Raw genomic sequence first — 14,518 nt, 5'->3', positions numbered from 1 at the left:
CTTTACTCTGGACAACTTTAACTCAATATCCATTGTTTATTAAGTAGAAATACATTTGAAGGAAGCTGTTCCTGTTGTGGCCCTAGTTTGAGAGGGTGTATACAGTGGCTGTATAAGTGTCTAGAAATCAGATGATGTTACAAAGTGGGTGGCTGGCAAAAAAATAACCACTAGAAAAAGTGCTGGTTTAAGGAGTAGAGGCCATCGGTGAAGTTAGCAGCTGCTTGATCTCCTCCCACGCTGTAATTCTTGCTCCTAGAACACTGATTTCAAATGGTGCTAGATACAAAGTGGGAAAATCTAAGCCACCATGTGAAACCAGCTTCCAGAGGAAGACACATCTTGTGCATGGTTGCAGGCTGAGAGAGAAAATCCTTCATGTCCACCGTACCTAGAGAAAAATTCATTTATTTAATTGCATTAGAAAGTAAGACAAGTTAACTTCGGGCTAGTTACTTTATTGACACACACTTTTTTTTTTTTGGTGTCTTGTGAATAGTTGAGGCTGGTGTAGGAGAAATGAAATATGTGATGAAGAAACCCACCACTCTGGCAATGAATGTCACTTCCTTTCGTAGCAACATGGAATATGCCGAAGCTTTTACCAGCAAGTAGTGAAAAAGGTCTCACTTCTTTGTAGTGCAGAGTATGGTATTGATGGGGGAAGTTTGTTGCATGGGAACGCTTTTGTCATGCCATTGCAGATGGAACCAGGCTCTAAACCTCATTCTGTCCAAGGCAGAGAGTGTTCTGGCTTCCCATCGCTTTCTGATCTCTGCATCACCAGAGAGGACAGGACAGATCAGGTGCTTTTTGTGACAGGGAAAGGGAACATGACTATCAGGATGGACCTTCCTCTGTCAGCTGTGTGGCACGGCCTGTAAATGGCACGCTTTTGGTAAGCAAGGGGTTGTAGGTTTTTGTGGGACAGGTTATTCGTTCTGTGGGGACAGCGAAAATAGATTGCACGGAAACTACTCTGAGTGTGGGTCAGAGCGAAACCTAAAAAGGGAGGATTTGCAAATCCAGCTCTAAATGGTTCAATGAAAGTTGTCGAGGAAGTAGGAGAGTGAGCAAAGGAGTGGCTGACGCTTATTGGGAACGGAATAGGTCTGGGCAGTGCTGTGGTGCAGCACAGCTCTCATAGTTAACCTGAGCCTGTGTGTCCCAGTACAGCGGGAACAGATGGGGTGTCTTGAAGCCCGTGAACGACTGCAGGCACACGTAATTCAGGAATTCAGACCCTGGCCACCGTGTCTAACCTGTGCTGATGCAGAAGCTGATGTAAAGTGGAATGAAGTCTGTCAGAAGGGGAGTTGGGAGTTTCACTTATTGATGCCCTGGTTTTTGGCAACTCTCTGCATTAGTTTTGTAACTAGATCCAAGAATCTGCTTCAGTGCCTACATCCTAATGCACACCCACGGGCAGCAGAGGAAAAGCTCAGAGACAAAGAGCATGTCCTTCCAAGGAAGGGGGTTGGAGGAAGGGGAAAGGACTGTACTAGATTCCTGTGTCTGGATATTTACTGTAGTTTCTAAATCCATTATCTGGGGCAACAGGGTGAAAGGCAAGTGGAAAGCAGGTTCCCTCCCCAGTGTCTGTCTTGCTGGCACAGTTATTTATGAGGCACCCTGTATTATCAGTGTAAGATTTACTCCTGAAAAGCTGGACCTGGAGTTACTGCAGCACAGATAAAGTCACCTCAGAAACAGGCTCAAAGTGAGGGTTGCTTTGTTTTTTCTTGTCTCAGTAGTAAGCATGTGCGTTAAGAGTAAAAAGAAATATTTATTAGGGTTTTCAAAACCAGTTGGTGGAAATGTCACTTACGCTTGTGCTGCTGAAAGTGAGAGCTTCTCTAGAGGTATGAGGCTTAGAGAGTCTGAACTGGGTCTGAACACCTATGCATTCCTTCCCCTCCCCTTTCCAAAGGAGACTAACCTTTCCAGAAGTACCACGCAGCAGCTGAAGACCAATGGCTTATGCATTATTTATAGTTTGATAAAACTAGATTTCACTTCAGCATAATCAAGATGCTGCTGCCCCTCCTTCAGGCTACCTGAAGATTGTCCTGTTGCCTTAACAAGCTCCCCTTCCCTCCAAGCAGCCAGAAGGTGTCAGCGCTTTCTGCCAAACTGCAGGTACACCTTTTCCGAGGGATACGTCTGTGACAGCGTATGCTGTTCTTCCCAAACCCCATAGCATGCTTGGGCAGGCAGCAGGCAGAGGGGAGGAGGAAAAGAGAGCAGTTCAAGATGCTGTAATAGACAGCACTCAACTATTAATATGCAGGAAAATAAACTGGTGCTTGTCTCAAATGTTTGCTGGGTGTGTGTTGAATGTGTACATATGGATGCACACATATGTGTGGAGACAAGCAAATACTATCAGCTGTAGTTGGCTTTGTCAAAGTGTTCTGGAGTTTTCAATAAATAATAGTAGGAAAAGTACAGTATTATTCTGGGTTTTTTCTTCCTTTTCCAGACACACTTTAGTAGCAGTACTGTTTTGTAGCTTCTTTCGGAGGAACATCTCAAAGCCCTTCCTGGACTTCACGCTGCTTTATACATAGTACACAAGACAAAAGCAGAAAGGGAAGAAATCCCTGCCTCCCCCGTGAAAGCGAACTTCCTCCCCAGCCTAGGACCTTTAATCTGGTCTGCAGGAACAAGGCAAGCCTGGGTGTCACAGACCTGGTTTTTCACAACCCACGGCTTATAAATGAAGGCACTTCTGGGGCTTCCACAGTAAGCAAAACGGATCTCTGCGTGCATTGTAAATTTTTTTCCTCCATTTTCAAATCATGGAGTGAAGCTCATGTTTCATCAGATGCTGGTCTCCCCTGGAGAACATATTCCTATTTTACATGCAGAAAATTTAAGCTTGATGCCTCATCCTCACAGGAATGAGTCAGACTAAGGCCAGGTGCAGGACAGAGGGGTGTGACAGTACAAGTGGTGACCTGTAAGGGGAATTGAAATGAGTGAACTTCTAAGGTTTCAAAAAAGCTTCCTCAGCCCGGGGGAGCGTGTAACTGCATCTGTTTGTTGTGCGGTTCTGTTACTGTGTGGTGTTGCGTGGGTCAGGTATGGACAAATGTGCCCTAACTTGCCGCCTGAGCCAGTCCTTGGTGTGTAACGCTTTCTGTGTCAGCAGCAGCACTGACCTAGGCTGAGTGGAGGTAGGGTAGGCGCTGCGTTGCTGAGTGAAGTCGATGCTGGTGACTAGAAGATGGCCGTAGAAAGAAATGCTACTGCTCTTACGGGCAGCAAAAACACGTACTTCCCTCATGAGTTTAAAGCATAATGGAGGTATTTTTTCCTTGATTAGGACCGGAATAAAAACTCGAGATTGCATTCCTGAGCTGAACATAGCCTGTTCCTTTAGTCCTACTATTGTAGCCTTACAATTGCAGTATAACTAGTAAATAAACAGTAAAATAAACAAAGCCAGGCATTCTGCGTCCGCAGCCCTTGCGCTATCTGCCCCTGCACCCCCAAAAACCAAAGGCAGGCTGAACCTGGCGCTGTGGCATGCTGCGGGTAGAAGCCTGTAGAGCTTTTGTCCCATTTAGCTCTGTTTGAGCAATGGGACAGTCAGACCTGCTTGACAGTTGAGTCACTGATTTCAATTCCTATTAAGGGTAGTCTGTCAGAGCGCTCACTAGCATTTGTCTAACTGTGCTGGACTGTCAGCAAGCTGCCTGTCATTCTAACCCATTTTTTAAAATGGTCCGATTGTTCAAGGGTTTGGGGGTGAGGGGCAGGCCAGGTTTTTGTTCGTTTGTTTGTTTAACGTCGGGAGGAGAAGGAGCTTTTCCAGCTAATTTAGGGCAGGTGATAGGTAATGTCCGCAATGGCTGAGATTTGGCTTGTGATCGGGTCCGAGAGGTGCATCTTGGCCTTTTCTCTTGACATGGTGGCCTCTCTGAAGGCCCCCTCGTGTGTGGTTAACTTGTGCTGCTTTGAGGGAGTTTTGATAGAGCTCGTTCCCAGCGTGGGTTCAAGTCCTGCCAACCAGGATTCTCCTAAACAATGCTGAGCCACGGTCTGGCAGTCAGCATTGGCAAACAGGTCTTGGTGGTTCGGACGCAGCGAACCTCAACACTAGCATCGACCCAGGCACGCTGGGGGATGCGATGGGCCATACCAGCCTTCGTTTTATGGTTCTGCCGTACCGATGCAGATTTCTGTGGTGCTTGGGCCTAACAAAGGAGGCTAAAAAGAAGTGCAAGAGACCTTTAATTTGCAGATTACAGATCTTTTGGAGAAACTTGGAGATCGTTCGTAACAGCACAGCATCCCTAAAACCACAAGACCTGTTTTTTTTTAAATCCAAGAACTTTGTTTCAGACTGTTAAGTAAAACGTAACAGTTACTTAACTTGCTATTTGCTATTGCTTGACCCAAAGCTATTCTGAGCTGAAGGGAGCAGTTTTAGCATGGTGACCGCTCCAGGAGTACTAGATATTAGGGTTACAGTTTCTAATCTTGTGATTCCTGTCTGCTCATCTGAAATTGCTTTGTCTTGCCTGGAGTCATACAGTTTTCTTCCACCTTTGTTTTCATGAGACTTTCTAGGCAAAACCACAGCCTGTTTGGAGGTCACAGGAACTACTGAACCACTGAATCCTGTACAGGATTTCAGATTTCACAGGGAGCAATGAGGTGAAACTGGGTAAACATACACAGGGGAAGAAAAGCGTTGCACTTACATGACCTGGGTCATGGAAGAGTAGTAGGAAGATGCAGCAATGAAACCCCATCAAATTTAGCCCTACACAGCTTGACTGAACAGCACATTTCAAAACTAACTACACTAAAAAAAATTATCCACCAAAGCAGCTGAAACCAGGAAAGTAATTTTATGTTCTTAACTTCTGTACCTAAGCATCACCTTAGAATATAAAGTATTGATTGCAGGTCTTGAAAGCAGTCACAGGGAGATTATTGTTGTGATTTGTATAGTCAGTTCAGGAACACGGTGTTCCCCCAACACCACTGTTCCAGCTACTTTAGGTAATGTCAAGGGAAGTCATATTTTTCTTTTGTGTTGTTCAAGAGACAAAAGAATGTCCTGTGCCAGCGAAGAGCATAAGGAAACAAATCGTGCCAGATGTTCACTGCAGTGTAACCTGCCCTCGGACCGGACATTTGAAAACATGCCTTCAGTACCCTGCCATATCCTAGCGCTATCCACAGGAGTGTTAAGAACCCGGCAAAAAAGCTGGAGAAAAGCATTGACCAAACTCCTGGCTGACTCCCCTGAGCACGTGAGCTGTTTGGTTTGTACCTGTTCCCGGGATTTCCGTCATTCTGTCTATCACTGAAACTGTTTGAGAGCCATCGTCAATGTTTAAGAAGCATTTGAGCTGTATATCCAAATACAAAACCAGTGGCTGCTGTTGGACACCTACTATGCACCATTTGCGCTGGATAAAGAGTGTTTGTGTGGGGAGCTGAAGAGATGTGCTTAACTCAGAAATAGCTCTCTTCCTTGGAAAGCTTAAAGTCTGAATCACACTGTGTTGGCTCAGTTTTTAGCAGACAAGCTATCACATATGCCTCCCTGTAGGCGCAGAGTCGTCACTGGCATCAGGATTAGCAGCCAGGTTCTTTCCCTTTGAAAACTAGAGAATAACGATAGTGAAGGCTGAGGCGGACTTTAAGCATGGTCAGGGCAGGAGGCTGCCCAGGGCTGGAGGCCTGGGGAGGTGGGCTAGCCACACTGTGAGCCGGAAGGGCCCACTCGTGTCCATGCTTGGCCGGCACTGACCCCCGTGTTCCTCTCTGTTCAAAAGGAGCCAGATAACGTGCCCTCGAATTGAACTTTGTTATTGCAAAGATGGGGACAAAGTCAGTTACTTTGCTGGAGATCCTTGAGGCATTAACCACTCCACTGCTGTCTCTGAAGCTGAGAAGACTAGAGCCAGCCCTAACATCTCCACGGCTGATGTTGCCCCGAGGCAACGGAAAATACTAGTGACATGGACAAACGGGAACACCAGAGAAAAATGTGGAAACCTGGGAGGGTGCAAGACAGCTGCTGAGCTGAGGTACCTGGAACCTGAAAGCACGTGAGGGGCAACACTAGCCTGACAGACACTGGTGAACTTAGAGCAGCCTATGGAGTCCACCTGATAACAGTTACAGGAACAGAAATGCAAATATATGCAGACACTTTTTTTCTTTTTTTTCGGGAGCACGGTGTAAGCTGATGCCTAGTCCTTAAATACATGCCACTCCTGATTCCCAGCAGTCCAGAGGAAGTCCTGGGGGAGAAGGGGATGTGGGAACTAGCGCAAAGTTTTTGTAGTTAGCTCAAGAAACAAATTATAGATAGGGATTTTAAAATGCTTCAGAGATACAGGATTTTTTTGGACCTACAGTTTTGGGCTCAGTGGCCCACTGCTGCAGTAGCATTCATTTTCAAGCCTCACCTCCAGAGTCAGGACTCGAACACTGCCACAGTTTCACGAAATGTGGATTGGGAGTTCCTGAACCAACTGGTCGCTGACAATGAGTCAGGGGAATGACCTTGCAGCGGGCAGCTCACGGTACCTCTCTCGGAGCCGTGCCAGTATAAACAGCACTGGCATCTCTGAACGCTGCTGAAACCATTTTGTGAGATTCCCGCGTTGGCCTTTTTTCTACTGCTGCCTTTGCACCAAAACTTTTGGGTGGGTGAGAACAGACTAGAGTACTCCCTTCTTGTTCCAGAACAAGGGCATCTTCGCAACCAAGGCTTGGGACTATCTGTGTCTATATACAGGTATATAGAGGATATGGGCAACTCTTATCTCTTGCCTACATCTCTGTCCATTAGCATCAGCGATACAGACGCTTAACCGACTTAAATCTTACCCTCCCCCCAAGCCACACCCATATTAAACTGTAAGAAAACATCGTGAACAAGTTTTAGAAAAAATACACGGCAGCAGTGAGTTTTCTGGATAGGTCTGGAAGTGATTTGTAAGAGAAGTGAGGGTAGAATACTTGGCATTTGGACATCTTAATGAATTTACCCAAATAAGAAAAGAAGAACATTTGCCATAGACTTTAAGCTTCTCACAGCATCAGTAAAGCTCCTGACACAGAGCCCAACGCTGTATTTGTGTGACATGGAAATTAACAGCAGCAGCAGCAGCAGCAGCAGCAGCGCTGCAGGCTTAGAGTCTACTCTGCGAGCAACAAAATGGCTAGGGGTGCTGTCGTGTTCATTCCAATTCCTTCACCATTTGCGGGTGGTGAAATCGGTGGCTGCCGATAGCCCTGCCACTTCAGGTACGGTGGTGAACTTTAACATCAATATTAAATTAATGTTTCTAACCGTATTCAAGCTTGTGCCCCCATCAGCTCAACTCCGTAAAGCACAGACAGGAACCAACAGCAAAATCGGACTGCGTCACAGATGTAACATGACCATCGGCAAAACAAGTGCAGAAGGAGATCATGGCTGTCTCGTCAGGCAAAGAGCCTTCCTTCGATACCAGAGAAGAGCAAGACGGTAACGCTTTTAAATGTATATCATAAGCGTTTGCAATCCTTAACTTCCTTTACCCAATTTTGCAGTCCTTGAACAGTCAAAACTCCCAAGAAAACTGCCTGTGTTTTGCCAACAGACCCAACGCACTAATGAACGCTGCGTCATAATGCCGCACTAAGGCTGAGAGATACAACAAACCCCGCTTTACAAAGGAAGGAAACCAACATAGAGAAAAATGAATCAGCTTACACAACGGCACGCACACAAGTGTCAGAGGGAGGAAGAAATCACACCTTTCCCAAGTCCTTTTGCAGCAATACGCAGCAAACCCTTACGGAACAGTTAGCCACGTACAGCTAACGTGCGGCAACGCCATCCCTATGCGCAAAATCGCTACTGTCCTATAGAAATACGCCTTGTCCCCTTCTTAGCCTTGTTTCTTGCCAGTCCCACAGATTTACCTGCTGACACTAACCTCAGTTCCTGAGTAATGAGATTTAAGCTGAAGTTTAACATTGAAATGACTCCTCTTTTATCTCTGTCGCCTTACCCTCCCTGTGTTTAGTCACAATTAAACTATTGTGGTGGCAAAGAGATGGTAGCGAGAGGAATAAAAGCAAACGCATCCCTACGCTGAGCACAGATACTCAAAAAGGCCACAGCTGCCTGAGCGAGCATACTGCCTGCCAGTTGCATCTCCTTCCAAAGGACGGAGAAATGCCATTAAGAAGCGCTAGCTTTGCAAATTAATGAGGTCCTCCGCCCCACAACCGTGATGGGGAGAAATGCAAAGGGTTGTCCGTTCAGACAGCACTCAACAAAACAACTCAACCCACCCGTCTTCCACGCAACCGAGCATCGTTTCTTCGTCCAGCTCTTGGCTATACAGAATTACCTCCGCGGCTCCCTGCACTGTTCCTATCTGTGGGTGTATTTATGTCTGTCCGTCTTGCTGCAGGGACCACCGTTGTTGCTGCTATTCCTGTTGTTCCCCTGCTCTGCGGAACTGGCGCTGCAGGAGGCAAGGATGCTCCAAGGGAGCCAGCTACAGCCAGCGAAGGCTCAGTGAGTCAGGAGGGGTTGTGACGACTGCAGTGAGAGTCTGAAATTCCCTATGGGATCTGGCAGAAAAGGAGGGGAGGCAACCAAGGTGGAGATGGGAAAGAGGAAAAAAAGTGGGGAGTGGCACCTACTGCCTGTTTTCTTCTTCCCTCCCTGTTCCTACCACCGCACTGCCGTTGGAAATGGCGTCCTCCCCTCTACAGTACTGCGCAAAGAATGGAGTCGGGGATAAAACCGCAGTGCGCGCGGCCTTTGTAACCGAAGAACCAAAATTCGGTCGGGGTGGGTGTCCGTGTGTAAATACAGCCCTTCTCTCTGTCTCCTTCTCTCTCAGGCTGCCGTGCAGAGGACAGGCTGCTGCTGAAGTAATGGAGACGGCGGCCGCGGTATGTTTGAGCCGGGTCTGAACCCAGCGGTTGTTGCTAAACAACCAGACCTGACGCTTGAGATGTCAACGAGTGAGTAATACAGACTAAATGCTTATGCTACCGTAACCTTAAACTTGTTTAAGCCTCGGTATGATGAAAGGCTATGGAATAATGTTCCCTGCCGTAGGAGAAAGCAAAGTTACCACTCCACTGCATAATCGGGAGACTTCCTCGGCCAGAAGGACCAAGCTCAAAGCTGGTTGTGTCCTCAGCACTTCCAGGCAGAGCTGCCATCTTCATTGCTGGTCGCTTTAAGAAGAGAGGTGAAAAAATAGTATAGTAAATGGTTACGAGAGAAAAACGTTCTCCCCTTCACTTCCTCATCCTCTCTCTCTGGAGCTGCTCCCTGCCCTCAGTCTCCCATGCAGCCTCACCCAGTCCTTCCCAGTCCTTCAGTCCCTGCTTTCTAACGCTGTTATTTCTTTTGCAAACCTTTACAGACCCATCACTTAGGGCTGTCTTCAGCTCTCCCTGCTGCTACCGCGCCTGCGGCAAACTCACGCTTAATGCAAACAAAAGCCGAGTTTGGGCAAGAGTCTTTTTCACGTCTTTAATGATTCCCACAACATCGTTTCCAGGTGCCAGCCCTGCCCCAAGCAGTTTACGGTCCTGCCAACGCTTCACCACCTTCTAAAGGAGGAGGAAGAAAGGGAGCAAGCAAGGAGAAAAGCCCCAGACCCCAGTACTTTCCCCTTCCCCGTGGTTTGCAGCTCGGACACGTCATCGTCACAACCACACGGCGAAACGAAACCTCCCCGGCACCCCGGCGGGGCACCCAGGGGTGCGAGGTCCGGCGCCCGGCGCACCGAGGAGCAAACGGCCCCTCCCCTGCCTGCTGCCCCTGCCCGCGGGCACCCAGCAGCCCCGGGAGCGGGCAGGGAGCGGGCAGGGAGCGGGCAGGGAGCGGGCAGGGAGCGGGCAGGGAGCGGGCAGGGAGCTGCCGGCACTTTGAAGCAAGTGAAATCAACGTTGAGATTTGACACCCAGTCCCCGACCAATCCGGGAGGGCTTTTCACCTGCCATCACCTCCTCCGCCAATCAGACGGCGCCTTTGGGCTGAGAGCCCTCCCCGGCCAATGGGGAGCCGGCTCTGCCACTTAGTTAATGATGCAGCAGTACAGGGAAGACTATCACATGTGAGCTGGAAGGCTGCCAACATGGAGACACGGAGAGAGCAAGGTAAACAACTTTCCAACGCCAAAATGATGACATTTAATCCCTAAATGCTAGCTTCCCGTCTCGACTCATCCTTAACCCCTTTCAGCTGGGGTGGAAGCGTCTGGAAGGCACCGTCTACCTGTCCCCAGTGCTTTTAAAAACTGGACGACATGCCCTGCAATGATCACTGCGTCACCGTTTACCACTTTCCGAACTACGCAGTGACAAACCTCCAAGCCCTGAAACGCAGAGCGCCTGTTAACCCCTCCACCAAACCCTCGCCAACACGCCAGCCTTTAGGGAGGCAGGGGGGAATAAAAAGCCCGAACAAAACATGCAAACAGCAGTCTTTGCAAAGTTGTCATCTCTCCCCCACGACTACTACCCTCCTCTGCAGTACAGCAATGCCGGCAAGAGTCACATTAGTACAACCTGTGCTGTCGTTCCATTGAGAAAACAGCTCTGACGCAGAACAGAGCAATCATACCCAGCCAAAATAATAAGAAAGGCACTTTGGGATCCGAACTTAGGGACGCCGGGGGAAAGGGATGCCCTGCAAATAATTAAAATACGTAGATGCAGCTCAAGCCCCATCCTGATCAAAGGGTACGTACGTGGGAAAGACGAACCGGACCGAAGAGCTCTGCCCGTGCACCATCTGCGCAGTCCTCAGCCCTCCGCTCGCTGTGTAGCGCCGCAGAATAGAAGGTTCCAGAAATTTCCCTTCCGTTAACCCTTTCGGTGTCTGCCCACTCTCCCTCCCCGCGGGATTAAGCGCGCCGGGTCTCCAGCATCGTCAATGGGTGAAACCTCCTACGCCAACCGAGCCCAAATACCATCTTTAAATGACACCGGATGGTGGCAGGAGCCCAGTCCCTGATGTTGGTGTTACTTCTCTTTCTGGAGCCCTCTCTGCCTCTCTTGCTGCCTCTCTCCCCTCTTGCTGCAGCAGGGCTGTTGCTGGTAGACCTATCGACGGAGCTTGCTCTCTCACTCTCTCGCTGAGCTCTGTGACGCAGCTCTAAATTCTCCAGCCTGCTCCCTGTGTTATAAGAGCGGAACTGCAGCTTTCCAGGGAGCCCGTGCCAGCGGTGCCAGGGCCAGGCAAACCGAGGGGAACGTCGCTCCTGGACTCTGCACCTTTTTTTGGTAATTATTATGTTCCTCACCTCTGTTTCTGTACTTCCTCCAAGGCTCTCAGCCTCGCATCTCCTTCTCTGCTTCTGAGTCATACTTACTAGGTTAACTCTTTTAGGATTGGTAGTCAGCAATACAAATCTCGAACAAGCGCAGCTGAAACCACAGCCAACTTTGTGGTGGTTTCTGCTTTAAAAAACCAAAGCAAATCTTCTTGGCTCTAAAAAACAAAAACACACACGCACACACACACACGTTCCAGTCGAGAGTTAGTGCTTTTTGATTAACTGTTTCGGTGACAGGAGCCACTACTTGACTTTCTAAAATAAAGTATTTTAGGCCTACGTTTTGCACACCCTCGGCAGGCAGTTTCCCTGAAGCACAAGACAACTGAGAAGGCACTGCTTCTGGGAACGCACACAGGTCTTCTGGGCATGAAAGCATGAGGCTACTGCTGGACCCACAAGACCCTGCTGTGGCGGCCACAAGACATCGATCTGAATGCGGTCCAGCCGCTGGGCAGGTGCGTGGTGTAAGATAAGGTACTGAAAGCGCTAGAAAGCGATAGGCTCTCCTTAGTCTGCGCTGTGTTAATAACTGTAACCACACACACAGATTCAAAATGCTCAGCGTAGGCAGGGGAACTAACAACTGCCTTCCTGGAGTCACCAGAATCCAGTAATCTCTGTCAAAGAAGGTCCACAAACAGCTATGTATTTCAGCACAGCAGGCTTCACCAGGCAAGAAAAGTTTTGCAGCTGAACGCTCTCCCCTTGCCTCTGCCCCCCAAGACCGCCCCTGGCATTAACGCCGGTGCCTTCAGTCGACGCCGGTGCCTTCAGTCACCTCCGGCACCAGGCAGGGGAAGCAGCGCTCTCCCGTCTTGTAGCCTCAAAAACCGGAAAATGTGGAGGAGGATCAGTGGTAGCTACAGCATCTGGGCATCAAAGAGCAGCTAATGGAGAGGCAGCGCGGTGTGAGGGAGTTCATGTGTCAGTCTGCATATACAAAAGAGCGAGCGAGAGAGCCAGCAGTCCATTTGAAAAACACAGAGCCGAGAGCGAGCGAGCACTACTACACAGCTACATCTGCCATTTTAATTCCGGACTTCAGAGCTGGCTGCGAGCTTTGCGTTTTTCACTACAACCCAAGCTGAAGTAACCACTATTTCTTCTCTTCGCAGCGTCTGAAGAGCCTGAGCTATTTTGGGATTTGTCTGTACTACACTGAAAATGACACCTGTTACGCACAGACACAAATGAGAAGATTTGCAAGCTCCCGGGTTTTCAGATACGATTCTACAGAAAAAAAAAAAAAAAAAAAGAAAAAGATCCGATGAGCTGAGGACTGGGAGAGCAGCACAGGCTCTCAGGGTGGGGTGAAGGGGATGACCCTTGCGAACTGAACAGTCGGATGCCAGGGCAAAAAAAAAAAATGGAAAAGGTCTGTTGTAGCTGATGCAAGGGGAAATCAAACCTCCACGTGACCAGAAGAAGTAGTGCTTGATCAACTGAATGCCACAAGACATGGTTTCTTATGCAATCAAACTCATGGGACTTCAAGCCTCGCATACATGCTTTGTGGCCAAAGCTGCAAGCGTTAACTACTTCAGCTAATGAAGGTAAAATTGTGAGAGCGCTACGACTACTTAAATGAGTCACCCAGCAGTGATACTCGCTGAAGTAGGCCAGTGTTTTATGTGATGTTAAGCTGTCTGTGCTGGTTTCAGTTACCCCTGACTTATCTCAGAAGCTCCAGCATGCGGGGTCAGAGGGGATTTTCCGCATTCCCCATTTTCCCCATCGGCGTGCGGCTGATTTACAGCACACCAGCGCTGTGCAGGCGAGACAGGGGCCATCTCGCTGGGCCCGCGAGACCCAGCAAAGCTCTGAACGTGACGGCGTGCGGCGCCGGAGCGAGATAAAAGACTCGGAGCGTCAGAAATGGGACAGCTGACTGGTGCTTTTAGCTCACAGCGACTTTGTCAGTCTTGGCGGTATCCTAAGAAAGTAAAATGGAGCTTTGATTTATTTCAAATTGTATCTTTTTGGTTGCTTTCAGGGGAAAGGCGGCATTTACTTTATGGTTTACTTTCATTTGAAAATCACCAGCCGTGGAACGTTTCCACCTTTACCTGACTGTAAGTATTTACTTCATGGTGGCACTCAGGCTCCCAAGAAGACTCAGCCGCACGGCACTGAGAAAACTAAGTACAATGGAAAGCTTCAGCACACAGAACTGAATAACGAGGCCCCCCCAAAGGAAAGTTGTCTTCTCACACTATTGGTCAGCATTTTCTGAGTAAGGAAATAGAGGCCAGGATTCCACGGAATAAAAATCTAGGCTGTTTTTCTGTTTTAAGTGGAGCCCATGTACGTATTTTGTTACTGGGGTTTTGGGGGGTTGGGTTTATTTGGGTTTTTTTTGTTTTGTTTTTTTTTTTTCTCTCCAAACTCTGTCTAAAAGCAGGAGGCAAAACTTTGCTTCAGGCTGGATGTTACAGGGGAAAAAAAATTTATTTCTTCAGGACTTTGGGAGGGATTGACCCCTCAGCCATCACTGCCAAGTCCGCTGTCAGTTGAGTTGCCCTCAGCATCGTGCAGGGACCAGGGAGCAATTCATCAAGGAGCAGAAGAGGTGTGGGCTGGCCACTGCTTAGGGGCCGAACTGTACGTGAAGGTGCATCCTGAGCTCTCTGGCATCTCCCAGGCTGTTTTCTGCGGTCGTGCTACAGTGACCTTAACAGCAATAACACGTGAAGCTTGGTGTTAGAAAAACCTAACCCTCATGTGTGTCGTTATTGGTATTGTGGGTGATAAAACAGCCTCGGCCCTCCGCTGAGGAAGGGCCTTGGTCTTTTTAATGACAAACGAAACCCTCGTGGTCCTACCCGCACTTTCAGCTTCCTGCTGGTGAAGCCTTGGCTCAGGTTTCGGTTTAAATGCCATCGGCCGCACCTTCCTCCGACTGCAGGAAACTGCGATTGTTAAAATCGGGGCATGTTCCTGTTCAACTAAAAGGCTGAGATCAAATAATCCAGAGGCCTTGACTATGCCAAACAAATTCCTGCCCAAGACGTAGCAAGTCTGTGCAGCTGTAAATCTATAACCCCTCGACCTCAATATCCGTGTAAATGACGTCTTGGCACATCACCTCGGGGAGCGGTTGGTAATAAACGGAAGAAGGAAAGAAGCAGGCAGAGGTGGGCAGGGGAACGTGAACGTTAACAGTAAGAGCGCGCAGCACAAGG

This window comes from Leptosomus discolor, chromosome 21 (assembly GCF_034619465.1).
Source record: "Leptosomus discolor isolate bLepDis1 chromosome 21, bLepDis1.hap2, whole genome shotgun sequence".
Classification (NCBI taxonomy): domain Eukaryota; kingdom Metazoa; phylum Chordata; class Aves; order Leptosomiformes; family Leptosomidae; genus Leptosomus; species Leptosomus discolor.
Note: the sequence above shows the minus strand (reverse complement) of the source record.